General features: G+C 37.9%; 23 non-coding genes across 23 annotated transcripts; all 23 read right to left on the bottom strand.

Annotated features, from left to right (window-relative positions):
* Positions 1-436: 436 nt before the first annotated feature.
* Positions 437-508, bottom strand: TRNAC-GCA (transfer RNA cysteine (anticodon GCA)). Its single transcript has one exon. It is a non-coding gene; the product is annotated as a tRNA-Cys (tRNA).
* A 1,806-nt stretch (positions 509-2,314) lies between these two features.
* TRNAC-GCA (transfer RNA cysteine (anticodon GCA)) lies at positions 2,315-2,386 on the bottom strand. Its single transcript has one exon. It is a non-coding gene; the product is annotated as a tRNA-Cys (tRNA).
* A 1,010-nt stretch (positions 2,387-3,396) lies between these two features.
* Positions 3,397-3,470, bottom strand: TRNAC-GCA (transfer RNA cysteine (anticodon GCA)). The gene has a single exon. It is a non-coding gene; the product is annotated as a tRNA-Cys (tRNA).
* Positions 3,471-4,482: 1,012 nt separating this feature from the next.
* Positions 4,483-4,554, bottom strand: TRNAC-GCA (transfer RNA cysteine (anticodon GCA)). Its single transcript has one exon. It is a non-coding gene; the product is annotated as a tRNA-Cys (tRNA).
* A 1,012-nt stretch (positions 4,555-5,566) lies between these two features.
* Positions 5,567-5,638, bottom strand: TRNAC-GCA (transfer RNA cysteine (anticodon GCA)). Its single transcript has one exon. It is a non-coding gene; the product is annotated as a tRNA-Cys (tRNA).
* A 1,116-nt stretch (positions 5,639-6,754) lies between these two features.
* Positions 6,755-6,826, bottom strand: TRNAC-GCA (transfer RNA cysteine (anticodon GCA)). Its single transcript has one exon. It is a non-coding gene; the product is annotated as a tRNA-Cys (tRNA).
* Positions 6,827-7,834: 1,008 nt separating this feature from the next.
* Positions 7,835-7,906, bottom strand: TRNAC-GCA (transfer RNA cysteine (anticodon GCA)). Its single transcript has one exon. It is a non-coding gene; the product is annotated as a tRNA-Cys (tRNA).
* A 1,012-nt stretch (positions 7,907-8,918) lies between these two features.
* Positions 8,919-8,990, bottom strand: TRNAC-GCA (transfer RNA cysteine (anticodon GCA)). Its single transcript has one exon. It is a non-coding gene; the product is annotated as a tRNA-Cys (tRNA).
* A 1,010-nt stretch (positions 8,991-10,000) lies between these two features.
* TRNAC-GCA (transfer RNA cysteine (anticodon GCA)) lies at positions 10,001-10,072 on the bottom strand. The gene has a single exon. It is a non-coding gene; the product is annotated as a tRNA-Cys (tRNA).
* A 1,012-nt stretch (positions 10,073-11,084) lies between these two features.
* On the bottom strand, positions 11,085-11,156 carry TRNAC-ACA (transfer RNA cysteine (anticodon ACA)). Its single transcript has one exon. It is a non-coding gene; the product is annotated as a tRNA-Cys (tRNA).
* Positions 11,157-12,168: 1,012 nt separating this feature from the next.
* On the bottom strand, positions 12,169-12,241 carry TRNAC-GCA (transfer RNA cysteine (anticodon GCA)). Its single transcript has one exon. It is a non-coding gene; the product is annotated as a tRNA-Cys (tRNA).
* A 1,011-nt stretch (positions 12,242-13,252) lies between these two features.
* On the bottom strand, positions 13,253-13,324 carry TRNAC-GCA (transfer RNA cysteine (anticodon GCA)). The gene has a single exon. It is a non-coding gene; the product is annotated as a tRNA-Cys (tRNA).
* A 1,012-nt stretch (positions 13,325-14,336) lies between these two features.
* TRNAC-GCA (transfer RNA cysteine (anticodon GCA)) lies at positions 14,337-14,408 on the bottom strand. Its single transcript has one exon. It is a non-coding gene; the product is annotated as a tRNA-Cys (tRNA).
* A 1,012-nt stretch (positions 14,409-15,420) lies between these two features.
* Positions 15,421-15,492, bottom strand: TRNAC-GCA (transfer RNA cysteine (anticodon GCA)). The gene has a single exon. It is a non-coding gene; the product is annotated as a tRNA-Cys (tRNA).
* A 1,010-nt stretch (positions 15,493-16,502) lies between these two features.
* On the bottom strand, positions 16,503-16,574 carry TRNAC-GCA (transfer RNA cysteine (anticodon GCA)). The gene has a single exon. It is a non-coding gene; the product is annotated as a tRNA-Cys (tRNA).
* Positions 16,575-17,572: 998 nt separating this feature from the next.
* Positions 17,573-17,644, bottom strand: TRNAC-GCA (transfer RNA cysteine (anticodon GCA)). The gene has a single exon. It is a non-coding gene; the product is annotated as a tRNA-Cys (tRNA).
* A 1,012-nt stretch (positions 17,645-18,656) lies between these two features.
* Positions 18,657-18,728, bottom strand: TRNAC-GCA (transfer RNA cysteine (anticodon GCA)). Its single transcript has one exon. It is a non-coding gene; the product is annotated as a tRNA-Cys (tRNA).
* A 1,009-nt stretch (positions 18,729-19,737) lies between these two features.
* On the bottom strand, positions 19,738-19,809 carry TRNAC-GCA (transfer RNA cysteine (anticodon GCA)). The gene has a single exon. It is a non-coding gene; the product is annotated as a tRNA-Cys (tRNA).
* A 1,012-nt stretch (positions 19,810-20,821) lies between these two features.
* Positions 20,822-20,893, bottom strand: TRNAC-GCA (transfer RNA cysteine (anticodon GCA)). Its single transcript has one exon. It is a non-coding gene; the product is annotated as a tRNA-Cys (tRNA).
* A 1,012-nt stretch (positions 20,894-21,905) lies between these two features.
* TRNAC-GCA (transfer RNA cysteine (anticodon GCA)) lies at positions 21,906-21,977 on the bottom strand. Its single transcript has one exon. It is a non-coding gene; the product is annotated as a tRNA-Cys (tRNA).
* A 1,009-nt stretch (positions 21,978-22,986) lies between these two features.
* TRNAC-GCA (transfer RNA cysteine (anticodon GCA)) lies at positions 22,987-23,058 on the bottom strand. Its single transcript has one exon. It is a non-coding gene; the product is annotated as a tRNA-Cys (tRNA).
* Positions 23,059-24,057: 999 nt separating this feature from the next.
* TRNAC-GCA (transfer RNA cysteine (anticodon GCA)) lies at positions 24,058-24,129 on the bottom strand. The gene has a single exon. It is a non-coding gene; the product is annotated as a tRNA-Cys (tRNA).
* Positions 24,130-25,141: 1,012 nt separating this feature from the next.
* TRNAC-GCA (transfer RNA cysteine (anticodon GCA)) lies at positions 25,142-25,213 on the bottom strand. Its single transcript has one exon. It is a non-coding gene; the product is annotated as a tRNA-Cys (tRNA).
* Positions 25,214-26,218: the final 1,005 nt, after the last annotated feature.

Below are 26,218 nucleotides of genomic sequence, written 5' to 3' on the forward strand. Positions count from 1 at the left end.
CCTCCTTTGGGGGATTGTGTTGAGAGGGGGTGGCGGGTATCTCAGCCATAGGAATATATGTAAGACTGAGGACACAGGTGTAATGAGAAATAGATTGATTGCATAGCTGCCCAGTATTCTAAGCCATTTCTTTAGTGCGATTCAAGAGAGCACCAAACAGTATAACAAATTTGTCAATTGGTTTCATAGTCCATTCCCTTTGTTTAGAGCTGTGAAAGGTAGAGCAGAATTCCAAAATAGATCAATGATGTTTCAGAAATTTCCCATAGGGAATACCAAGCCCAGTGTAAAAAATGCAGTTACTCACAAGTTTTAATCAGCAACACTGTAATGGTATTAAAGTGTAACATCCAAGGGAACACTGACTCTGTCAAAGATGATCCAAATGGGATTCATGAAAATTCCCAACTACAAACAGCAGATTCAAAATAGTATGAGGGGGCACCCGGATTTGAACCAGGGACCTCTTGATCTGCAGTCAAATGCTCTACCACTGAGCTATATCCCCAGCTGTCAGCCAACATCAGAATGACAATATATCAGTACACCATGAAAGAGTGAGAGGATCATGCTAAGTTGTGCCGGAAAGTACAACCTTGAAACTGTGGAACTGTAGAAGTAGTTCTTAATATTATTTATTAAAGGAAAAATGGATCATTAAAAAAATATATGTCTTTGTTTGATTGGTATTTTATTTGAATAGGCAGTGGTACATAGGACCAATGCCTGCACTTAAAATGTTTGTTTTGAAACATTCTCAAAGGGGAAGAGGTTTTTACGGGATACCTTATCGTTTCATGTTTGGTTACCACAATCACTCAGATGGTGATGAAGTATGATTGTTTTGGGCCACATTACGGTGGAAAAACATTTCTATATACCACTACAATTCGGTATTTGGAAGGTACACCCAAAGACCCCTTTCACGGACCTTCGATTTAAAACATCAGAAAAAGCCACTTTGTGCTTGCAAATGGCCTGATTCTTCAGGCCAGCCTTCTTGCAACTGCAACAATGGTTCGTACATCTTACACGTAGGCAGAGCATTTAAGGAGATATTAAATAGTTCCTACGTTGCACAAAAATGAAGTGCTTCAAACAAGCACATACTTTTAATGCACAGGGAAAAGGTGGAATATATGTAAGACTGAGGACACAGGTGAAATGAGAAATAGACTGACTGCAACGCTGCACAGTATTCTAAGCCATTTCTTTAGTGCGATTCAAGAAAGCACCAAACAGTATAACAAATTTGTCAATTTGTTTCATAGTCCATTCCCTTTCTTTAGGTCTGTAAAAGGAAGAGCCAAATTCAGATCAGAATGACATAATATCAGTACATCATGAAAGAGTGAGAGGATCATGCTAAGTTGTGCCGGAAAGTACAGGCTTGAAACTGTGGAACAGGAGAAGTAGTCCTTAATATTATTTATTAAAGTAAAACTGGATCATTTAAAAAACAGATTAATTTGTTTCATTGCTATTTTATTTGAATAGGCAGTGGTACATAAGACCAATGCCTCTACATACAATGATTCTTTTGAAACATTCTTAAAGGGCAAGAGGTTTTTACGTGACACATTATCATTTGATGATTGGTTACCACAATCACAGAGATGGTGGTGAAGTATGATTGTTTTTTGGCCAAATTACGGAGGAAAAACATTTCTACATACCACTACAATTCGGTATTTGGAAGGAACACCCAAACACCCCTTTCAAGTACCTTCGATTTAATACATCAAAAAAAGCCACTTTGTGCTTGCAACTGGCCTGATTCTTCAGACCAGCCTTCTTGCAACTGCAACGAGGGTTTGAACATCTTGCACGTAGGCAGAGCTTTCAAGGAGAAATTAAATAGTTCCTACGTTGCACAAAAATTAAGTGCTTCAAACAAGCACATACTTTTAATGCACAGGGAAAAGCTGGAATATATGTAAGACTGAGGACACAGGTGAAATGAGAAATAGACTGACTGCATCGCTGCACAGTATTCTAAGCCATTTCTTTAGTGCGATTCAAGAGAGCACCAAACAGTATAACAAATTTGTCAATTTGTTTCATAGTTCATTCCCTTTCTTTAGTGCTGTAAAAGGAAGAGCCAAATTCCAAAATAGATCAATGATCTTTCAGAAATTTCCCAAAGGGAATACCAAGCTGAGTGTTAAAACTCCATTTACTCACAGGTTTTGAGCAGCAAACTATGTAATGCTATTGAAGTGCAATATCCAAGGGAACACTGACTCTGTCAAAGATGATCCAAAAGGAATTGATGAAAAGTCCCAACTACAAACAACAGAATCAAAATAGTCTGAGGGGACACCCGGATTTGAACCAGGGACCTCTTGATCTGCAGTCAAATGCTCTACCACTGAGCTATCTCCCCAGCTTTTCAGTAAAATCAGAATGACATAATATCAGTACATCATGAAAGAGTGAGAGGATCATGCTAAGTTGTGCCGGAAAGTACAGGCTTGAAACTGTGGAACAGGAGAAGTAGTAGTTAATATTATTTATTAAAGGAAAGCTGTATCATTTAAAAAACGGATTACTTTGTTTCATTGCTATTTTATTTGAATAGGCAGTGGTACATAAGACCAATGCCTCTACATACAATGATTGTTTTGAAACATTCTTAAAGAGGAAGAGGTTTTTACGTGACACATTATCATTTGATGATTGGTTACCACAATCACCGAGATGGTGGTGAAGTATGATTGTTTTTTGGCCAAATTACGGAGGAAAAACATTTCTACATACCACTACAATTCGGTATTTAGAAGGAACACCTAAACACCCCTTTCAAGTACCTTCGATTTAATACATCAAAAAAAGCCACTTTGTGCTTGCAACTGGCCTGATTCTTCAGACCAGCCTTCTTGCAACTGCAACGAGGGTTTGTACATCTTGCACGTAGGCAGAGCTTTCAAGGAGAAATTAAATAGTTCCTACGTTGCACAAAAATGAAGTGCTTCAAACAAGCACATACTTTTAATGCACAGGGAAAAGCTGGAATATATGCAAGACTGAGGACACAGGTGAAATGAGAAATAGACTGACTGCATCGCTGCACAGTATTCTAAGCCATTTCTTTAGTGCGATTCAAGAGAGCACCAAACAGTGTAACAAATTTGGCAATTTGTTTCATAGTTCATTCCCTTTCTTTAGTGCTGTAAAAGGAAGAGCCAAATTCCAAAATAGATCAATGATCTTTCAGAAATTTCCCAAAGGGAATACCAAGCTGAATGTTAAAACTCCATTTACTCACAGGTTTTGAGCAGCAAACTATGTAATGCTATTGAAGTGCAATATCCAAGGGAACACTGACTCTGTCAAAGATGATCCAAAAGGAATTGATGAAAAGTCCCAACTACAAACAACAGAATCAAAATAGTCTGAGGGGACTCCTGGATTTGAACCAGGGACCTCTTGATCTGCAGTCAAATGCTCTACCACTGAGCTATCTCCCCAGCTCTTCAGTAAAATCAGAATGACATAATATCAGTACATCATGAAAGAGTGAGAGGATCATGCTAAGTTGTGCCGGAAAGTACAGGCTTGAAACTGTGGAACAGGAGAAGTAGTAGTTAATATTATTTATTAAAGGAAAGCTGTATCATTTAAAAAACGGATTACTTTGTTTCATTGCTATTTTATTTGAATAGGCAGTGGTACATAAGACCAATGCCTCTACATACAATGATTGTTTTGAAACATTCTTAAAGAGGAAGAGGTTTTTACGTGACACATTATCATTTGATGATTGGTTACCACAATCACCGAGATGGTGGTGAAGTATGATTGTTTTTTGGCCAAATTACGATGGAAAAACATTTCTACATACCACTACAATTCGGTATTTGGAAGGAACACCCAAACACCCCTTTCAAGTACCTTCGATTTAATACATCAAAAAAAGCCACTTTGTGCTTGCAACTGGCCTGATTCTTCAGACCAGCCTTCTTGCAACTGCAACGAGGGTTTGTACATCTTGCACGTAGGCAGAGCTTTCAAGGAGAAATTAAATAGTTCCTACGTTGCACAAAAATGAAGTGCTTCAAACAAGCACATACTTTTAATGCACAGGGAAAAGGTGGAATATATGTAAGACTGAGGACACAGGTGAAATGAGAAATAGACTGACTGCATCGCTGCACAGTATTCTAAGCCATTTCTTTAGTGCGGTTCAAGAAAGCATCAAACAGTATAACAAATTTGTCAATTTGTTTCATAGTCCATTCCCTTTCTTTAGTGCTGTAAAAGGAAGAGCCAAATTCCAAAATAGATCAATGATCTTTCAGAAATTTCCCAAAGGGAATACCAAGCCGAGTGTTAAAACTCCATTTACTCACAGGTTTTGAGCAGCAAACTCTGTAATGCTATTAAAGTGCAATATCCAAGGGAACACTGACTCTGTCAAAGATGATCCGAAAGGAATTGATGAAAAGTCCCAACTACAAACAACAGAATCAAAATAGTCTGAGGGGACACCCGGATTTGAACCAGGGACCTCTTAATCTGCAGTCAAATGCTCTACCACTGAGCTATATCCCCAGCTTTTCAGAAAAATTAGAATGATATAATATCAGTACATCATGAAAGAGTGAGAGGATCATGCTAAGTTGTGCCGGAAAGTACAGGCTTGAAACTGTGGAACAGGAGAAGTAGTCCTTAATATTATTTATTCAAGTAAAACTGGATCATTTAAAAAACAGATTAATTTGTTTCATTGATATTTTATTTGAATAGGCAGTGGTACATAAGACCAATGCCTCTACATACAATGATTGTTTTGAAACATTCTTAAAGGGGAAGAGGTTTTTACGTGACACATTATCATTTGATGATTGGTTACCACAATCACCAAGATGGTGGTGAAGTATGATTGTTTTTTGGCCAAATTACGGAGGAAAAACATTTCTATATACCACTGCAATTCGGTATTTGGAAGGAACACCCAAACACCCCTTTCAAGTACCTTCGATTTAATACATCAAAAAAAGCCACTTTGTGCTTGCAACTGGCCTGATTCTTCAGACCAGCCTTCTTGCAACTGCAACGAGGGTTTGTACATCTTGCACGTAGGCAGAGCTTTCAAGGAGAAATTAAATAGTTCCTATGTTGCACAAAAATGAAGTGCTTCAAACAAGCACATACTTTTAATGCACAGGGAAAAGGTGGAATATATGTAAGACTGAGGACACAGGTGAAATGAGAAATAGACTGACTGCATCGCTGCACAGTATTCTAAGCCATTTCTTTAGTGCGGTTCAAGAAAGCATCAAACAGTATAACAAATTTGTCAATTTGTTTCATAGTCCATTCCCTTTCTTTAGTGCTGTAAAAGGAAGAGCCAAATTCCAAAATAGATCAATGATCTTTCAGAAATTTCCCAAAGGGAATACCAAGCCGAGTGTTAAAACTCCATTTACTCACAGGTTTTGAGCAGCAAACTCTGTAATGCTTTTAAAGTGCAATATCCAAGGGAACACTGACTTTGTCAAAGATGATCCGAAAGGAATTGATGAAAAGTCCCAACTACAAACAACAGAATCAAAATAGTCTGAGGGGACACACGGATTAGAACCAGGGACCTCTTGATCTGCAGTCAAATGCTCTACCACTGAGCTATATCCCCAGCTTTTCAGAAAAATTAGAATGATATAATATCAGTACATCATGAAAGAGTGAGAGGATCATGCTAAGTTGTGCCGGAAAGTACAGGCTTGAAACTGTGGAACAGGAGAAGTAGTAGTTAATATTATTTATTAAAGGAAAGCTGTATCATTTAAAAAACGGATTACTTTGTTTCATTGCTATTTTATTTGAATAGGCAGTGGTACATAAGACCAATGCCTCTACATACAATGATTGTTTTGAAACATTCTTAACCACTTGGCTGCTAAGGTACAATTACTCTGGTGCTGTAATTTCCATTGAAATCAATGGAAAGTCCATGACGAGTTACCCTTGTCATTAGCGGCGAAGAGGTTAAAGGGGAAGAGGTTTTTACGTGACACATTATCATTTGATGATTGGTTACCACAATCACCAAGATGGTGGTGAAGTATGATTGTTTTTTGGCCAAATTACGATGGAAAAACATTTCTACATACCACTACAATTCGGTATTTGGAAGTAACACCCAAACACCCCTTTCAAGTACCTTTGATTTAATACATCCAAAAAAGCCACTTTGTGCTTGCAACTGGCCTGATTCTTCAGACCAGCCTTCTTGCAACTGCAACGAGGGTTTGTACATCTTGCACGTAGGCAGAGCTTTCAAGGAGAAATTAAATAGTTCCTAAGTTGCACAAAAATGAAGTGCTTCAAACAAGCACATACTTTTAATGCACAGGGAAAAGGTGGAATATATGTAAGACTGAGGACACAGGTGAAATGAGAAATAGACTGACTGCATCGCTGCACAGTATTCGAAGCCATTTCTTTAGTGCGATTCGAGAAAGCATCAAACAGTATAACAAATTTGTCAATTTGTTTCATAGTCCATTCCCTTTCTTAAGTGCTGTAAAAGGAAGAGCCAAATTCCAAAATAGATCAATGATCTTTCAGAAATTTCCCAAAGGGAATACCAAGCCGAGTGTTAAAACTCCATTTACTCACAAGTTTTGAGCAGCAAACTCTGTAATGCTATTAAAGTGCAATATCCAAGGGAACACTGACTCTGTCAAAGATGATCCAAAAGGAATTGATGAAAAGTCCCAACTACAAACAACAGAATCAAAATAGTCTGAGGGGACACCCGGATATGAACCAGGGACCTCTTGATCTGCAGTCAAATGCTCTACCACTGAGCTATATCCCCAGCTGTCAGCCAACATCAGAATGACAATATATCAGTACATCATGAAAGAGTGAGAGGATCATGCTAAGTTGTGCCTGAAAGTACAACCTTGAAACTGTGTAACTGTAGAAGTAGTTCTTAATATTATTTATTAAAGGAAAAATGGATCATTAAAAAAATATATGTATTTGATTGGTATTTTATTTGAATAGGCAGTGGTACATAGGACCAATGCCTGCACTTAAAATGTTTGTTTTGAAACATTCTCAAAGGGGAAGAGGTTTTTACGGGATACCTTATTGTTTCATGTTTGGTTACCACAATCACTCAGATGGTGATGAAGTATGATTGTTTTGGGCCACATTACGGTGGAAAAACATTTCTACATACCACTACAATTCGGTATTTGGAAGGTACACCCAAACACCCCTTTCACGGACCTTCGATTCAAAACATCAGAAAAAGCCACTTTGTGCTTGCAAATGGCCTGATTCTTCAGGCCAGCCTTCTTGCAACTGCAACAATGGTTCGTACATCTTGCACGTAGGCAGAGCATTTAAGGAGAAATTAAATAGTTCCTACGTTGCACAAAAATGAAGTGCTTCAAACAAGCACATACTTTGGATGCACAGGGAAAAGGTGGAATATATGTAAGACTGAGGACACAGGTGAAATGAGAAATTGACTGACTGCATCGCTGCACAGTATTCTAAGCCATTTCTTTAGTGCAATTCAAGAAAGCACCAAACAGTATAACAAATTTTTCAATTTGTTTCATAGTCCATTCCCTTTCTTTAGGTCTGTAAAAGGAAGAGCCAAATTCCAAAAAAAGATCAATGATCTTTCAGAAAGTTCCCAAAGGGAACACCAAGCCGAGTGTTAAAACTGCATTTACTCACAGGTTTTGAGCAGCAAACTCTGTAATGCTATTAAAGTGCAATATCCAAGGGAATACTGACTCTGTCAAAGATGATCCAAAAGGAATTGATGAAAAGTCCCAACTACAAACAACAGAATCAAAAGAGTCTGAGGGGACACCCGGATTTGAACCAGGGACCTCTTGATCTGCAGTCAAATGCTCTACCACTGAGCTATATCCCCAGCTTTTCAGAAAAATTAGAATGACATAATATCAGTACATCATGAAAGAGTGAGAGGATCATGCTAAGTTGTGCCGGAAAGTACAGGCTTGAAACTGTGGAACAGGAGAAGTAGTCCTTAATATTATTTATTAAAGTAAAACTGGATCATTTAAAAAACAGATTAATTTGTTTCATTGCTATTTTATTTGAATAGGCAGTGGTACATAAGACCAATGCCTCTACATACAATGATTGTTTTGAAACATTCTTAAAGCGGAAGAGGTTTTTACATGACACATTATCATTTGATGATTGGTTACCACAATCACCGAGATGGTGGTGAAGTATGAATGTTTTTTGGCCAAATTACGGAGGAAAAACATTTCTACATACCACTACAATTCGGTATTTGGAAGGAACACCCAAACATCCCTTTCAAGTACCTTCGATTTAATACATCAAAAAAAGCCACTTTGTGCTTGCAACTGGCCTGATTCTTCAGACCAGCCTTCTTGCAACTGCAACAAGGGTTTGTACATCTTGCACGTAGGCAGAGCGTTCAAGGAGAAATTAAATAGTTCCTACGTTGCACAAAAATGAAGTGCTTCAAACAAGCACAAATTTTTAATGCACAGGGAAAAGGTGGAATATATGTAAGACTGAGGACACAGGTGAAATGAGAAATAGACTGACTGCATCGCTGCACAGTATTCTAAGCCATTTCTTTAGTGCGGATCAAGAAAGCATCAAACAGTATAACAAATTTGTCAATTTGTTTCATAGTCCATTCCCTTTCTTTAGTGCTGTAAAAGGAAGAGCCAAATTCCAAAATAGATCAATGATCTTTCAGAAATTTCCCAAAGGGAATACCAAGCCGAGTGTTAAAACTCCATTTACTCACAGGTTTTGAGCAGCAAACTCTGTAATGCTAGTAAAGTGCAATATCCAAGGGAACACTGACTCTGTCAAAGATGATCCGAAAGGAATTGATGAAAAGTCCCAACTACAAACAACAGAATCAAAATAGTCTGAGGGGACACCCGGATTTGAACCAGGGACCTCTTGATCTGCAGTCAAATGCTCTACCACTGAGCTATATCCCCAGCTTTACAGAAAAATTAGAATGACATAATATCAGTACATCATGAAAGAGTGAGAGGATCATGCTAAGTTGTGCCAGAAAGTACAGGCTTGAAACTGTGGAACAGGAGAAGTAGTCCTTAATATTATTTATTCAAGTAAAACTGGATCATTTAAAAAACAGATTAATTTTTTCATTGCTATTTTATTTGAATAGGCCGTGGTACATAAGACCAATGCCTCTAAATACAATGATTGTTTTGAAACATTCTTAAAGGGGAAGAGGTTTTTACGTGACACATTATCATTTGATGATTGGTTACCACAATCACCGAGATGGTGGTGAAGTATGATTGTTTTTTGGCCAAATTACGATGGAAAAACATTTCTACATACCACTACAATTCGGTATTTGGAAGGAACACCCAAACACCCCTTTCAAGTACCTTCAATTTAATACATCAAAAAAAGCCACTTTGTGCTTGCAACTGGCCTGATTCTTCAGACCAGCCTTCTTGCAACTGCAACGAGGGTTTGTACATCTTGCACGTAGGCAGAGCTTTCAAGGAGAAATTAAATAGTTCCTAAGTTGCACAAAAATGAAGTGCTTCAAACAAACACATACTTTGTATGGACAGAGAAGAGATGGAATATATGTAAGACTGAGGACACAGGTGTAATGAGAAATAGATTGATTGCATAGCTGCCCAGTATTCTAAGCCATTTCTTTAGTGCGATTCAAGAGAGCACCAAACAGTATAACAAATTTGTCAATTGGTTTCATAGTCCATTCCCTTTGTTTAGAGCTGTGAAAGGTAGAGCCGAATTTCAAAATAGATCAATGATGTTTCAGAAATTTCCCATAGGGAATACCAAGCCCAGTGTAAAAAATGCAGTTACTCACAAGTTTTAATCAGCAACACTGTAATGTTATTAAAGTGTAACATCCAAGGGAACACTGACTCTGTCAAAGATGATCCAAATGGGATTCATGAAAATTCCCAACTACAAACAGCAGATTCAAAATAGTATGAGGGGACACCCGGATTTGAACCAGGGACCTCTTGATCTGCAGTCAAATGCTCTACCACTGAGCTATATCCCCAGCAGTCAGCCAAGATCAGAATGACAATATATCAGTACATCATGAAAGAGTGAGAGGATCATGCTAAGTTGTGCCGGAAAGTACAACCTTGAAATTGTGGAACTGTAGAAGTAGTTCTTAATATTATTTATTAAAGGAAAAATGGATCATTAAAGAAAAAATATGTTTTTGTTAGATTGGTATTTTATTTGAATAGGCAGTGGTACATAGGACCAATGCCTGCACTTAAAATGTTTGTTTTGAAACATTCTCAAAGGGGAAGAGGTTTTTACGGGATACCTTATTGTTTCATGTTTGGTTACCACAATCACTCAGATGGTGATGAAGTATGATTGTTTTGGGCCACATTACGGTGGAAAAACATTTCTACATACCACTACAATTCGGTATTTGGAAGGTACACCCAAACACCCCTTTCACGGACCTTCGATTTAAAACATCAGAAAAAGCCACTTTGTGCTTGCAAATGGCCTGATTCTTCAGGCCAGCCTTCTTGCAACTGCAACAATGGTTCGTACATCTTGCACGTAGACAGAGCATTTAAGGAGAAATTAAATAGTTCCTACGTTGCACAAAAATGAATTGCTTCAAACAAGCACATACTTTGGATGCACAGGGAAAAGGTGGAATATATGTAAGACTGAGGACACAGGTGAAATGAGAAATAGACTGACTGCATCGCTGCACAGTATTCTAAGCCATTTCTTTAGTGCGATTCAAGAAAGCACCAAACAGTATAACAAATTTGTCAATTTATTTCATAGTCCATTCCCTTTCTCTTGTACTGTAAAAGGAATAGCCAAATTCCAAAATAGATCAATGATCTTTCAGAAAGTTCCCAAAGGGAACACCAAGCCGAGTGTTAAAACTGCATTTACTCACAGGTTTTGAGCAGCAAACTCTGTAATGATATTAAAGTGCAATATCCAAGGGAACACTGACTCTGTCAAAGATGATCCAAAAGGAATTGATGAAAAGTCCCAACTACAAACAACAGAATCAAAATAGTCTGAGGGGACACCCTGATTTGAACCAGGGACCTCTTGATCTGTTGTCAAATGCTCTACCACTGAGCTATATCCCCAGCGTTTCAGTAAAATCAGAATGACATAATATCAGTACATCATGAAAGAGTGAGAGGATCATGCTAAGTTGTGCCGGAAAGTACAGGCTTGAAACAATGGAACAGGAGAAGTAGTCCTTAATATTATTTATTAAAGTAAAACTGGATCATTTAAAAAACAGATTAATTTATTTCATTGCTATTTTATTTGAATAGGCAGTGGTACATAAGACCAATGCCTCTACATACAATGATTGTTTTGAAACATTCTTAAAGGGGAAGAGGTTTTTACGTGACACATTATCATTTGATGATTGGTTACCACAATCACCAAGATGGTGGTGAAGTATGATTGTTTTTTGGCCAAATTACGGAGGAAAAACATTTCTACATACCACTACAATTCGGTATTTGGAAGGAACACCCAAACACCCCTTTCAAGTACCTTCGATTTAATACATCAAAAAAATCCACTTTGTGCTTGCAACTGGCCTGATTCTTCAGACCAGCCTTCTTGCAACTGCAACGAGGGTTTGAACATCTTGCACGTAGGCAGAGCTTTCAAGGAGAAATTAAATAGTTCCTACGTTGCACAAAAATGAAGTGCTTCAAACAAGCACATACTTTTAATGCACAGGGAAAAGCTGGAATATATGTAAGACTGAGGACACAGGTGAAATGAGAAATAGACTGACTGCATCGCTGCACAGTATTCTAAGCCATTTCTTTAGTGCGATTCAAGAGAGCACCAAACAGTATAACAAATTTGTCAATTTGTTTCATAGTCCATTCCCTTTCTTTAGTGCTGTAAAAGGAAGAGCCAAATTCCAAAATAGATCAATGATCTTTCAGAAATTTCCCAAAGGGAATACCAAGCCGAGTGTTAAAACTCCATTTACTCACAGGTTTTGAGCAGCAAACTATGTAATGCTATTAAAGTGCAATATCCAAGGGAACACTGACTCTGTCAAAGATGATCCAAAAGGAATTGATGAAAAGTCCCAACTACAAACAACAGAATCAAAATAGTCTGAGGGGACACCCGCATTTGAACCAGGGACCTCTTGATCTGCAGTCAAAATGCTCTACCACTGAGCTATATCCCCAGCTTTTCAGTAAAATCAGAATGACATAATATCAGTACATCATGAAAGAGTGAGAGGATCATGCTAAGTTGTGCCGGAATGTACAGGCTTGAAACTGTGGAACAGGAGAAGTAGTAGTTAATATTATTTATTAAAGGAAAGCTGTATCATTTAAAAAACGGATTACTTTGTTTCATTGCTATTTTATTTGAATAGGCAGTGGTACATAAGACCAATGCCTCTACATACAATGATTGTTTTGAAACATTCTTAAAGGGGAAGAGGTTTTTACGTGACACATTATCATTTGATGATTGGTTACCACAATCACCGAGATGGTGGTGAAGTATGATTGTTTTTTGGCCAAATTACGATGGAAAAACATTTCTACATACCACTACAATTCAGTATTTGGAAGGAACACCCAAACACCCCTTTCAAGTACCTTCAATTTAATACATCAAAAAAAGCCACTTTGTGCTTGCAACTGGCCTGATTCTTCAGACCAGCCTTCTTGCAACTGCAATGAGGGTTTGTACATCTTGCACGTAGGCAGAGCTTTCAAGGAGAAATTATTTAGTTCCTAATTTGCACAAAAATGAAGTGCTTCAAACAAACACATACTTTGTATGGACAGAGAAGAGATGGAATATATGTAAGACTGAGGACACAAGTGTAATGAGAAATAGATTGATTGCATAGCTGCCCAGTATTCTAAGCCATTTCTTTAGTGCGATTCAAGAGAGCACCAAACAGAATAACAATTTTGTCAATTGGTTTCATAGTCCATTCCCTTTGTTTAGAGCTGTGAAAGGTAGAGCCGCATTCCAAAATAGATCAATGATGTTTCAGAAATTTCCCATAGGGAATACCAAGCCCAGTGTAAAAAATGCAGTTACTCACAAGTTTTAATCAGCAACACTGTAATGGTATTAAAGTGTAACATCCAAGGGAACACTGACTCTGTCAAAGATGATCCAAATGGGATTCATGAAAATTCCCAACTACAAACAGAAAATTCAAAATAGTATGAGGGGACACCCGGATTTGAACCAGGGACCTCTTGATCTGCAGTCAAATGCTCTACCACTGAGCTATATCCCCAGCTGTCAGCCAAGATCAGAATGACAATATATCAGTACATCATGAAAGAGTGAGAGGATCATGCTAAGTTGTGCCGGAAAGTACAACCTTGAAATTGTGGAACTGTAGAAGTAGTTCTTAATATTATTTATTAAAGGAAAAATGGATCATTAAAAAAAATATATGTATTTGTTTGATTGGTATTTTATTTGAATAGGCAGTGGTACATAGGACCAATGCCTGCACTTAAAATGTTTGTTTTGAAACATTCTCAAAGGGGAAGAGGTTTTTACGGGATACCTTATTGTTTCATGTTTGGTTACCACAATCACTCAGATGGTGATGAAGTATGATTGTTTTGGGCCACATTACGGTTGAAAAACATTTCTACATACCACTACAATTTGGTATTTGGAAGGTACACCCAAACACCCCTTTCACGGACCTTCAATTTAAAACATCAGAAAAAGCCACTTTGTGCTTGCAAATGGCCTGATTCTTCAGGCCAGCCTTCTTGCAACTGCAACAATGGTTCGTACATCTAGCACGTAGACAGAGCATTTAAGGAGAAATTAAATAGTTCCTACGTTGCACAAAAATGAAGTGCTTCAAACAAGCACATACTTTGGATGCACAGTGAAAAGGTGGAATATATGTAAGACTGAGGACACAGGTGAAATGAGAAATAGACTGACTGCATCGCTGCACAGTATTCTAAGCCATTTCTTTAGTGCGATTCAAGAAAGCACCAAACAGTATAACAAATTTGTCAATTTATTTCATAGTCCATTCCCTTTCTCTTGTGCTGTAAAAGGAAGAGCCAAATTCCAAAATAGATCAATGATCTTTCAGAAAGTTCCCAAAGGGAACACCAAGCTGAGTGTTAAAACTGCATTTACTCACAGGTTTTGAGCAGCAAACTCTGTAATGATATTAAAGTGCAATATCCAAGGGAACACTGACTTTGTCAAAGATGATACAAAAGGAATTGATGAAAAGTCCCAACTACAAACAACAGAATCAAAATAGTCTGAGGGGACACCCGGATTTGAACCAGGGACCTCTTGATCTGCAGTCAAATGCTCTACCACTGAGCTATATCCCCAACTTTTCAGTAAAATCAGAATGACATAATATCAGTACATCATGAAAGAGTGAGAGGATCATGCTAAGTTGTGCCGGAAAGTACAGGCTTGAAACTGTGGAACAGGAGAAGTAGTCCTTAATATTATTTATTAAAGTAAAACTGGCTCATTTAAAAAACAGATTAATTTGTTTCATTGCTATTTTATTTTAATAGGCAGTGGTACATAAGACCAATGCCTCTACATACAATGATTGTTTTGAAACATTCTTAAAGCGGAAGAGGTTTTTACATGACACATTATCATTTGATGATTGGTTACCACAATCACCGAGATGGTGGGGAAGTATGAATGTTTTTTGGCCAAATTACGGAGGAAAAACATTTCTACATACCACTACAATTCAGTATTTGGAAGGAACACCCAAACACCTCTTTCAAGTACCTTCGATTTAATACATCAAAAAAAGCCACTTTGTGCTTGCAACTGGCCTGATTCTTCAGACCAGCCTTCTTGCAACTGCAACGAGGGTTTGTACATCTTGCACGTAGGCAGAGCTTTCAAGGAGAAATTAAATAGTTCCTACGTTGCACAAAAATGAAGTGCTTCAAACAAGCACATACTTTTAATGCACAGGGAAAAGGTGGAATATATGTAAGGCTGAGGACACAGGTGAAATGAGAAATAGACTGACTGCATCGCTGCACAGTATTCTAAGCCATTTCTTTAGTGCGATTCAAGAAAGCATCAAACAGTATAACAAATTTGTCAATTTGTTTCATAGTCCATTCCCTTTCTTAAGTGCTGTAAAAGGAAGAGCCAAATTCCAAAATAGATCAATGATCTTTCAGAAATTTCCCAAAGGGAATACCAAGCCGAGTGTTAAAACTCCATTTACTCACAGGTTTTGAGCAGCAAACTCTGTAATGCTATTAAAGTGCAATATCCAAGGGAACACTGACTCTGTCAAAGATGATCCAAAAGGAATTGATGAAAAGTCCCAACTACAAACAACAGAATCAAAATAGTCTGAGGGGACACCCGGATTTGAACCAGGGACCTCTTGATCTGCAGTCAAATGCTCTACCACTGAGCTATATCCCCAGCTTTTCAGTAAAATCAGAATGACATAATATCAGTACATCATGAAAGAGTGAGAGGATCATGCTAAGTTGTGCCGGAAAGTACAGGCTTGAAACTGTGGAACAGGAGAAGTAGTCCTTAATATTATTTATTAAAGTAAAACTGGATCATTTAAAAAACAGATACATTTTTTGATTGCTATTTTATTTGAATAGGCCGTGGTACATAAGACCAATGCCTCTACATACAATGATTGTTTTGAAACATTCTTAAAGGGGAAGAGGTTTTTACGTGACACATTATCATTTGATGATTGGTTACCACAATCACCGAGATGGTGGTGAAGTATGATTGTTTTTTGGCCAAATTACGGAGGAAAAACATTTCTACATACCACTACAATTCGGTATTTGGAAGGAACACCCAAACACCCCTTTCAAGTACCTTCAATTTAATACATCAAAAAAAGCCACTTTGTGCTTGCAACTGGCCTGATTCTTCAGACCAGCCTTCTTGCAACTGCAACGAGGGTTTGTACATCTTGCACGTAGGCAGAGCTTTCAAGGAGAAATTAAATAGTTCCTAATTTGCACAAAAATGAAGTGCTTCAAACAAACACATACTTTGTATGGACAGAGAAGAGATGGAATATATGTAAGACTGAGGACACAGGTGTAATGAGAAATAGATTGATTGCATAGCTGCCCAGTATTCTAAGCCATTTCTTTAGTGCGATTCAAGAGAGCACCAAACAGTATAACAAATTTGTCAATTGGTTTCATAGTCCATTCCCTTTGTTTAGAGCTGTGAAAGGTAGAGCCGCATTCCAAAATAGATCAATGATGTTTCAGAAATTTCCCATAGGGAATACCAAGCCCAGTGTAAAAAATGCAGTTACTCACAAGTTTTAATCAGCAACACTGTAATGGTATTAAAGTGTAACATCCAAGGGAACACTGACTCTGTCAAAGATGATCCAAATGGGATTCATGAAAATTCCCAACTACAAACAGCAGATTCAAAATAGTATGAGGGGACACCCGGATTTGAACCAGGGACCTCTTGATCTGCAGTCAAATGCTCTACCACTGAGCTATATCCCCAGCTGTCAGCCAACATCAGAATGACAACATATCAGTACATCATGAAAGAGTGAGAGGATCATGCTAAGTTGTGCCGGAAAGTACAACCTTGAAACTGTGGAACTGTAGAAGTAGTTCTTAATATTATTTATTAAAGGAAAAATGGATCATTAAAAAAATATATGTATTTGTTTGATTGGTATTTTATTTGAATAGGCAGTGGTACATAGGACCAATGCCTGCACTTAAAATGTTTGTTTTGAAACATTCTCAAAGGGGAAGAGGTTTTTACAGGATACCTTATTGTTTCATGTTTGGTTACCACAATCACTCAGATGGTGATGAAGTATGATTGTTTTGGGCCACATTACGGTGGAAAAACATTTCTACATACCACTACAATTCGGTATTTGGAAGGTACACCCAAACACCCCTTTCACGGACCTTCAATTTAAAACATCAGAAAAAGCCACTTTGTGCTTGCAAATGGCCTGATTCTTCAGGCCAGCCTTCTTGCAACTGCAACAATGGTTCGTACATCTTGCATTTAAGGAGAAATTGAATAGTTCCTACGTTGCACAAAAATGAAGTGCTTCAAACAAGCACATACTTTGGATGCACAGGGAAAAGGTGGAATATATGTAAGACTGAGGACACAGGTGAAATGAGAAATAGACTGACTGCATCGCTGCACAGTATTCTAAGCCATTTCTTTAGTGCGATTCAAGAAAGCACCAAACAGTATAACAAATGTGTCAATTTATTTCATAGTCCATTCCCTTTCTTTAGTGCTGTAAAAGGAAGAGCCAAATTCCAAAATAGATCAATGATCTTTCAGAAAGTTCCCAAATGGAACACCAAGCCGAGTATTAAAACTGCATTTACTCACAGGTTTTGAGCAGCAAACTCTGTAATGATATTAAAGTGCAATATCCAAGGGAACACTGACTCTGTCAAAGATGATCCAAAAGGAATTGATGAAAAGTCCCAACTACAAACAACAGAATCAAAATAGTCTGAGGGGACACCCGGATTTGAACCAGGGACCTCTTGATCTGCAGTCAAATGCTCTACCACTGAGCTATATCCCCAGCTTTTCAGTAAGATCAGAATGACATAATATCAGTACATCATGAAAGAGTGAGAGGATCATGCTAAGTTGTGCCGGAAAGTACAGGCTTGAAACTGTGGAACAGGAGAAGTAGTCCTTAATATTATTTATTAAAGTAAAACTGGATCATTTAAAAAACAGATTAATTTGTTTCATTCCTATTTTATTTGAATAGGCAGTGGTACATAAGACCAATGCCTCTACATACAATGACTGTTTTGAAACATTCTTAAAGGGGAAGAGGTTTTTACGTGACACATTATCATTTGATGATTGGTTACCACAATCACCGAGATGGTGGTGAAGTATGATTGTTTTTTGGCCAAATTACGGAGGAAAAACATTTCTACATACCACTACAATTCGGTATTTGGAAGGAACACCCAAACACCCCTTTCAAGTACCTTCGATTTAATACCTCAAAAAAAGCCACTTTGTGCTTGCAACTGGCCTGATTCTTCAGACCAGCCTTCTTGCAACTGCAACGAGGGTTTGAACATCTTGCACGTAGGCAGAGCTTTCAAGGAGAAATTAAATAGTTCCTACCTTGCACAAAAATGAAGTGCTTCAAACAAGCACATACTTTTAATGCACAGGGAGAAGTTGGAATATATGTAAGACTGAGGACACAGGTGAAAAGAGAAATAGACTGACTGCATCGCTGCACAGTATTCTAAGCCATTTCTTTAGTGCGATTCAAGAGAGCACCAAACAGTATAACAAATTTGTCAATTTGTTTCATAGTCCATTCCCTTTCTTTAGTGCTGTAAAAGGAAGAGCCAAATTCCAAAATAGATCAATGATCTTTCAGAAATTTCCCAAAGGGAATACCAAGCCGAGTGTTAAAACTCCATTTACTCACAGGTTTTGAGCAGCAAACTATGTAATGCTATTAAAGTGCAATATCCAAGGGAACACTGACTCTGTCAAAGATGATCCAAAAGGAATTGATGAAAAGTTCCAACTAGTAACAACAGAATCAAAATAGACAGAGGGGACACCCGGATTTGAACCAGGGACCTCTTGATCTGCAGTCAAATGCTCTACCACTGAGCTATATCCCCAGCTTTTCAGTAAAATCAGAATGACATAACATCAGTACATCATGAAAGAGTGAGAGGATCATGCTAAGTTGTGCCGGAAAGTACAGGCTTGAAACTGTGGAACAGGAGAAGTAGTAGTTAATATTATTTATTAAAGGAAAGCTGTATCATTTAAAAAACGGATTACTTTGTTTCATTGCTATTTTATTTGAATAGGCAGTGGTACATAAGACCAATGCCTCTACATACAATGATTGTTTTGAAACTTTTTTAAAGGGGAAGAGGTTTTTACGTGACACATTATCATTTGATGATTGGTTACCACAATCACCGAGATGGTGGTGAAGTATGATTGTTTTTTGGCCAAATTACGATGGAAAAACATTTCTACATACCACTACAATTCGGTATTTGGAAGGAACACCCAACACCCCTTTCAAGTACCTTCGATTTAATACATCAAAAAAAGCCACTTTGTGCTTGCAACTGGCCTGATTCTTCAGACCAGCCTTCTTGCAACTGCAACGAGGGTTTGTACATCTTGCACGTAGGCAGAGCTTTCAAGGAGAAATTAAATAGTTCCTAAGTTGCACAAAAATGAAGTGCTTCAAACAAACACATACTTTGTATGGACAGAGAAGAGATGGAATATATGTAAGACTGAGGACACAGGTGTAATGAGAAATAGATTGATTGCATAGCTGCCCAGTATTCTAAGCCATTTCTTTAGTGCGATTCAAGAGAGCACCAAACAGTATAACAAATTTGTCAATTGGTTTCATAGTCCATTCCCTTTGTTTAGAGCTGTGAAAGGTAGAGCCGAATTCCAAAATAGATCAATGATGTTTCAGAAATTTCCCATAGGGAATACCAAGCCCAGTGTAAAAAATGCAGTTACTCACAAGTTTTAATCAGCACACTGTAATGGTATTAAAGTGTAACATCCAAGGGAACACTGACTCTGTCAAAGATGATCCAAATGGGATTCATGAAAATTCCCAACTACAAACAGCAGATTCAAAATAGTATGAGGGGACACCCGGATTTGAACCAGGGACCTCTTGATCTGCAGTCAAATGCTCTACCACTGAGCTATATCCCCAGCTGTCAGCCAAGATCAGAATGACAATATATCAGTACATCATGAAAGAGTGAGAGGATCATGCTAAGTTGTGCCGGAAAGTACAACCTTGAAACTGTGGAACTGTAGAAGGAGTTCTTAATATTATTTATTAAAGGAAAAATGGATCATTAAAAAAAATATATGTATTTGTTTGATTGGTATTTTATTTGAATAGGCAGTGGTACATAGGACCAATGCCTGCACTTAAAATGTTTGTTTTGAAACATTCTCAAAGGGGAAGAGGTTTTTACGGGATACCTTATTATTTCATGTTTGGTTACCACAATCACTCAGATGGTGATGAAGTATGATTGTTTTGGGCCACATTACGGTGGAAAAACATTTCTACATACCACTACAATTCGGTATTTGGAAGGTACACCCAAACACCCCTTTCACGGACCTTCGATTTAAAACATCAGAAAAAGCCACTTTGTGCTTGCAAATGGCCTGATTCTTCAGGCCAGCCTTCTTGCAACTGCAACAACGGTTCGTACATCTTGCACGTAGGCAGAGCATTTAAGGAGAAATTAAATAGTTCCTACGTTGCACAAAAATGAAGTGCTTCAAACAAGCACATACTTTGGATGCACAGGGAAAAGGTGGAATATATGTAAGACTGAGGACACAGGTGAAATGAGAAATAGACTGACTGCATCGCTGCACAGTATTCTAAGCCATTTCTTTAGTGCGATTCAAGAAAGCACCAAACAGTATAACAAATTTGTCAATTTATTTCATAGTCCATTCCCTTTCTCTTGTGCTGTAAAAGGAAGAGCCAAATTCCAAAATAGATCAATGATCTTTCAGAAATTTCCCAAAGGGAATACCAAGCCGAGTGTTAAAACTCCATTTACTCACAGGTTTTGAGCAGCAAACTCTGTAATGCTATTAAAGTGCAATATCCAAGGGAACACTGACTCTGTCAAAGATGATCCAAAAGGAATTGATGAAAAGTCCCAACTACAAACAACAGAATCAAAATAGTCTGAGGGGAGACCCGGATTTGAACCAGGGACCTCTTGATCTGCAGTCAAATGCTCTACCACTGAGCTATATCCCCAGCTTTTCAGTAAAATCAGAATGACATAATATCAGTACATCATGAAAGAGTGAGAGGATCATGCTAAGTTGTGCCGGAAAGTACAGGCTTGAAACTGTGGAACAGGAGAAGTAGTCCTTAATATTATTTATTAAAGTAAAACTGGATCACTTAAAAAACAGATTAATTTGTTTCATTGCTATTTTATTTGAATAGGCAGTGGTACATAAGACCAATGCCTCTACATACAATGACTGTTTTGAAACATTCTTAAAGGGGAAGAGGTTTTTACGTGACACATTATCATTTGATGATTGGTTACCACAATCACCGAGATGGTGGTGAAGTATGATTGTTTTTTGGCCAAATTACGGAGGAAAAACATTTCTACATACCACTACAATTCGGTATTTGGAAGGAACACCCAAACACCCCTTTCAAGTACCTTCGATTTAATACCTCAAAAAAAGCCACTTTGTGCTTGCAACTGGCCTGATTCTTCAGACCAGCCTTCTTGCAACTGCAACGAGGGTTTGAACATCTTGCACGTAGGCAGAGCTTTCAAGGAGAAATTAAATAGTTCCTACGTTGCACAAAAATGAAGTGCTTCAAACAAGCACATACTTTTAATGCACAGGGAGAAGCTGGAATATATGTAAGACTGAGGACACAGGTGAAATGAGAAATAGACTGACTGCATCGCTGCACAGTATTCTAAGCCATTTCTTTAGTGCGATTCAAGAGAGCACCAAACAGTATAACAAATTTGTCAATTTGTTTCATAGTCCATTCCCTTTCTTTAGTGCTGTAAAAGGAAGAGCCAAATTCCAAAATAGATCAATGATCTTTCAGAAATTTCCCAAAGGGAATACCAAGCCGAGTGTTAAAACTCCATTTACTCACAGGTTTTGAGCAGCAAACTATGTAATGCTATTAAAGTGCAATATCCAAGGGAACACTGACTCTGTCAAAGATGATCCAAAAGGAATTGATGAAAAGTCCCAACTACAAACAACAGAATCAAAATAGTCTGAGAGGACACCCGGATTTGAACCAGGGACCTCTTGATCTGCAGTCAAATGCTCTACCACTGAGCTATATCCCCAGCTTTTCAGTAAAATTAGAATGACATAACATCAGTACATCATGAAAGAGTGAGAGGATCATGCTAAGTTGTGCCGGAAAGTACAGGCTTGAAACTGTGGAACAGGAGAAGTAGTAGTTAATATTATTTATTAAAGGAAAGCTGTATCATTTAAAAAACGGATTACTTTGTTTCATTGCTATTTTATTTGAATAGGCAGTGGTACATAAGACCAATGCCTCTACATACAATGATTGTTTTGAAACTTTTTTAAAGGGGAAGAGGTTTTTACGTGACACATTATCATTTGATGATTGGTTACCACAATCACCGAGATGGTGGTGAAGTATGATTGTTTTTTGGCCAAATTACGATGGAAAAACATTTCTACATACCACTACAATTCGGTATTTGGAAGGAACACCCAACACCCCTTTCAAGTACCTTCGATTTAATACATCAAAAAAAGCCACTTTGTGCTTGCAACTGGCCTGATTCTTCAGACCAGCCTTCTTGCAACTGCAACGAGGGTTTGTACATCTTGCACGTAGGCAGAGCTTTCAAGGAGAAATTAAATAGTTCCTAAGTTGCACAAAAATGAAGTGCTTCAAACAAACACATACTTCGTATGGACATAGAAGAGATGGAATATATGTAAGACTGAGGACACAGGTGTAATGAGAAATAGATTGATTGCATAGCTGCCCAGTATTCTAAGCCATTTCTTTAGTGCGATTCAAGAGAGCACCAAACAGTATAACAAATTTGTCAATTGGTTTCATAGTCCATTCCCTTTGTTTAGAGCTGTGAAAGGTAGAGCCGAATTCCAAAATAGATCAATGATGTTTCAGAAATTTCCCATAGGGAATACCAAGCCCAGTGTAAAAAATGCAGTTACTCACAAGTTTTAATCAGCACACTGTAATGGTATTAAAGTGTAACATCCAAGGGAACACTGACTCTGTCAAAGATGATCCAAATGGGATTCATGAAAATTCCCAACTACAAACAGCAGATTCAAAATAGTATGAGGGGACACCCGGATTTGAACCAGGGACCTCTTGATCTGCAGTCAAATGCTCTACCACTGAGCTATATCCCCTGCTGTCAGCCAAGATCAGAATGACAATATATCAGTACATCATGAAAGAGTGAGAGGATCATGCTAAGTTGTGCCGGAAAGTACAACCTTGAAACTGTGGAACTGTAGAAGGAGTTCTTAATAATATTTATTAAAGGAAAAATGGATCATTAAAAAAAATATATGTATTTGTTTGATTGGTATTTTATTTGAATAGGCAGTGGTACATAGGACCAATGCCTGCACTTAAAATGTTTGTTTTGAAACATTCTCAAAGGGGAAGAGGTTTTTACGGGATACCTTATTATTTCATGTTTGGTTACCACAATCACTCAGATGGTGATGAAGTATGATTGTTTTGGGCCACATTACGGTGGAAAAACATTTCTACATACCACTACAATTCGGTATTTGGAAGGTACACCCAAACACCCCTTTCACGGACCTTCAATTTAAAACATCAGAAAAAGCCACTTTGTGCTTGGAAATGGCCTGATTCATCAGGCCAGCCTTCTTGCAACTGCAACAATGGTTCGTACATCTTGCATTTAAGGAGAAATTGAATAGTTCCTACGTTGCACAAAAATGAAGTGCTTCAAACAAGCACATACTTTGGATGCACAGGGAAAAGGTGGAATATATGTAAGACTGAGGACACAGGTGAAATGAGAAATAGACTGACTGCATCGCTGCACAGTATTCTAAGCCATTTCTTTAGTGCGATTCAAGAAAGCACCAAACAGTATAACAAATGTGTCAATTTATTTCATAGTCCATTCCCTTTCTTTAGTGCTGTAAAAGGAAGAGCCAAATTCCAAAATAGATCAATGATCTTTCAGAAAGTTCCCAAATGGAACACCAAGCCGAGTATTAAAACTGCATTTACTCACAGGTTTTGAGCAGCAAACTCTGTAATGATATTAAAGTGCAATATCCAAGGGAACACTGACTCTGTCAAAGATGATCCAAAAGGAATTGATGAAAAGTCCCAACTACAAACAACAGAATCAAAATAGTCTGAGGGGACACCCGGATTTGAACCAGGGACCTCTTGATCTGCAGTCAAATGCTCTACCACTGAGCTATATCCCCAGCTTTTCAGTAAGATCAGAATGACATAATATCAGTACATCATGAAAGAGTGAGAGGATCATGCTAAGTTGTGCCGGAAAGTACAGGCTTGAAACTGTGGAACAGGAGAAGTAGTCCTTAATATTATTTATTAAAGTAAAACTGGATCATTTAAAAAACAGATTAATTTGTTTCATTCCTATTTTATTTGAATAGGCAGTGGTACATAAGACCAATGCCTCTACATACAATGACTGTTTTGAAACATTCTTAAAGGGGAAGAGGTTTTTACGTGACACATTATCATTTGACGATTGGTTACCACAATCACCGAGATGGTGGTGAAGTATGATTGTTTTTTGGCCAAATTACGGAGGAAAAACATTTCTACATACCACTACAATTCAGTATTTGGAAGGAACACCCAAACACCCCTTTCAAGTACCTTCGATTTAATACCTCAAAAAAAGCCACTTTGTGCTTGCAACTGGCCTGATTCTTCAGACCAGCCTTCTTGCAACTGCAACGAGGGTTTGAACATCTTGCACGTAGGCAGAGCTTTCAAGGAGAAATTAAATAGTTCCTACCTTGCACAAAAATGAAGTGCTTCAAACAAGCACATACTTTTAATGCACAGGGAGAAGTTGGAATATATGTAAGACTGAGGACACAGGTGAAATGAGAAATAGACTGACTGCATCGCTGCACAGTATTCTAAGCCATGTCTTTAGTGCGATTCAAGAGAGCACCAAACAGTATAACAAATTTGTCAATTTGTTTCATAGTCCATTCCCTTTCTTTAGTGCTGTAAAAGGAAGAGCCAAATTCCAAAATAGATCAATGATCTTTCAGAAATTTCCCAAAGGGAATACCAAGCCGAGTGTTAAAACTCCATTTACTCACAGGTTTTGAGCAGCAAACTATGTAATGCTATTAAAGTGCAATATCCAAGGGAACACTGACTCTGTCAAAGATGATCCAAAAGGAATTGATGAAAAGTTCCAACTAGTAACAACAGAATCAAAATAGTCTGAGGGGACACCCGGATTTGAACCAGGGACCTCTTGATCTGCAGTCAAATGCTCTACCACTGAGCTATATCCCCAGCTTTTCAGTAAAATCAGAATGGCATAACATCAGTACATCATGAAAGAGTGAGAGGATCATGCTAAGTTGTGCCGGAAAGTACAGGCTTGAAACTGTGGAACAGGAGAAGTAGTAGTTAATATTATTTATTAAAGGAAAGCTGTATCATTTAAAAAACGGATTACTTTGTTTCATTGCTATTTTATTTGAATAGGCAGTGGTACATAAGACCAATGCCTCTACATACAATGATTGTTTTGAAACTTTTTTAAAGGGGAAGAGGTTTTTACGTGACACATTATCATTTGATGATTGGTTACCACAATCACCGAGATGGTGGTGAAGTATGATTGTTTGTTGGCCAAATTACGATGGAAAAACATTTCTACATACCACTACAATTCGGTATTTGGAAGGAACACCCAACACCCCTTTCAAGTACCTTCGATTTAATACATCAAAAAAAGCCACTTTGTGCTTGCAACTGGCCTGATTCTTCAGACCAGCCTTCTTGCAACTGCAACGAGGGTTTGTACATCTTGCACGTAGGCAGAGCTTTCAAGGAGAAATTAAATAGTTCCTAAGTTGCACAAAAATGAAGTGCTTCAAACAAACACATACTTTGTATGGACAGAGAAGAGATGGAATATATGTAAGACTGAGGACACAGGTGTAATGAGAAATAGATTGATTGCATAGCTGCCCAGTATTCTAAGCCATTTCTTTAGTGCGATTCAAGAGAGCACCAAACAGTATAACAAATTTGTCAATTGGTTTCATAGTCCATTCCCTTTGTTTAGAGCTGTGAAAGGTAGAGCCGAATTCCAAAATAGATCAATGATGTTTCAGAAATTTCCCATAGGGAATACCAAGCCCAGTGTAAAAAATGCAGTTACTCACAAGTTTTAATCAGCACACTGTAATGGTATTAAAGTGTAACATCCAAGGGAACACTGACTCTGTCAAAGATGATCCAAATGGGATTCATGAAAATTCCCAACTACAAACAGCAGATTCAAAATAG

This window comes from Lissotriton vulgaris, chromosome 1_1 (assembly GCF_964263255.1).
Source record: "Lissotriton vulgaris chromosome 1_1, aLisVul1.2, whole genome shotgun sequence".
In the NCBI taxonomy this organism is placed as follows: Eukaryota; Metazoa; Chordata; class Amphibia; order Caudata; family Salamandridae; genus Lissotriton; species Lissotriton vulgaris.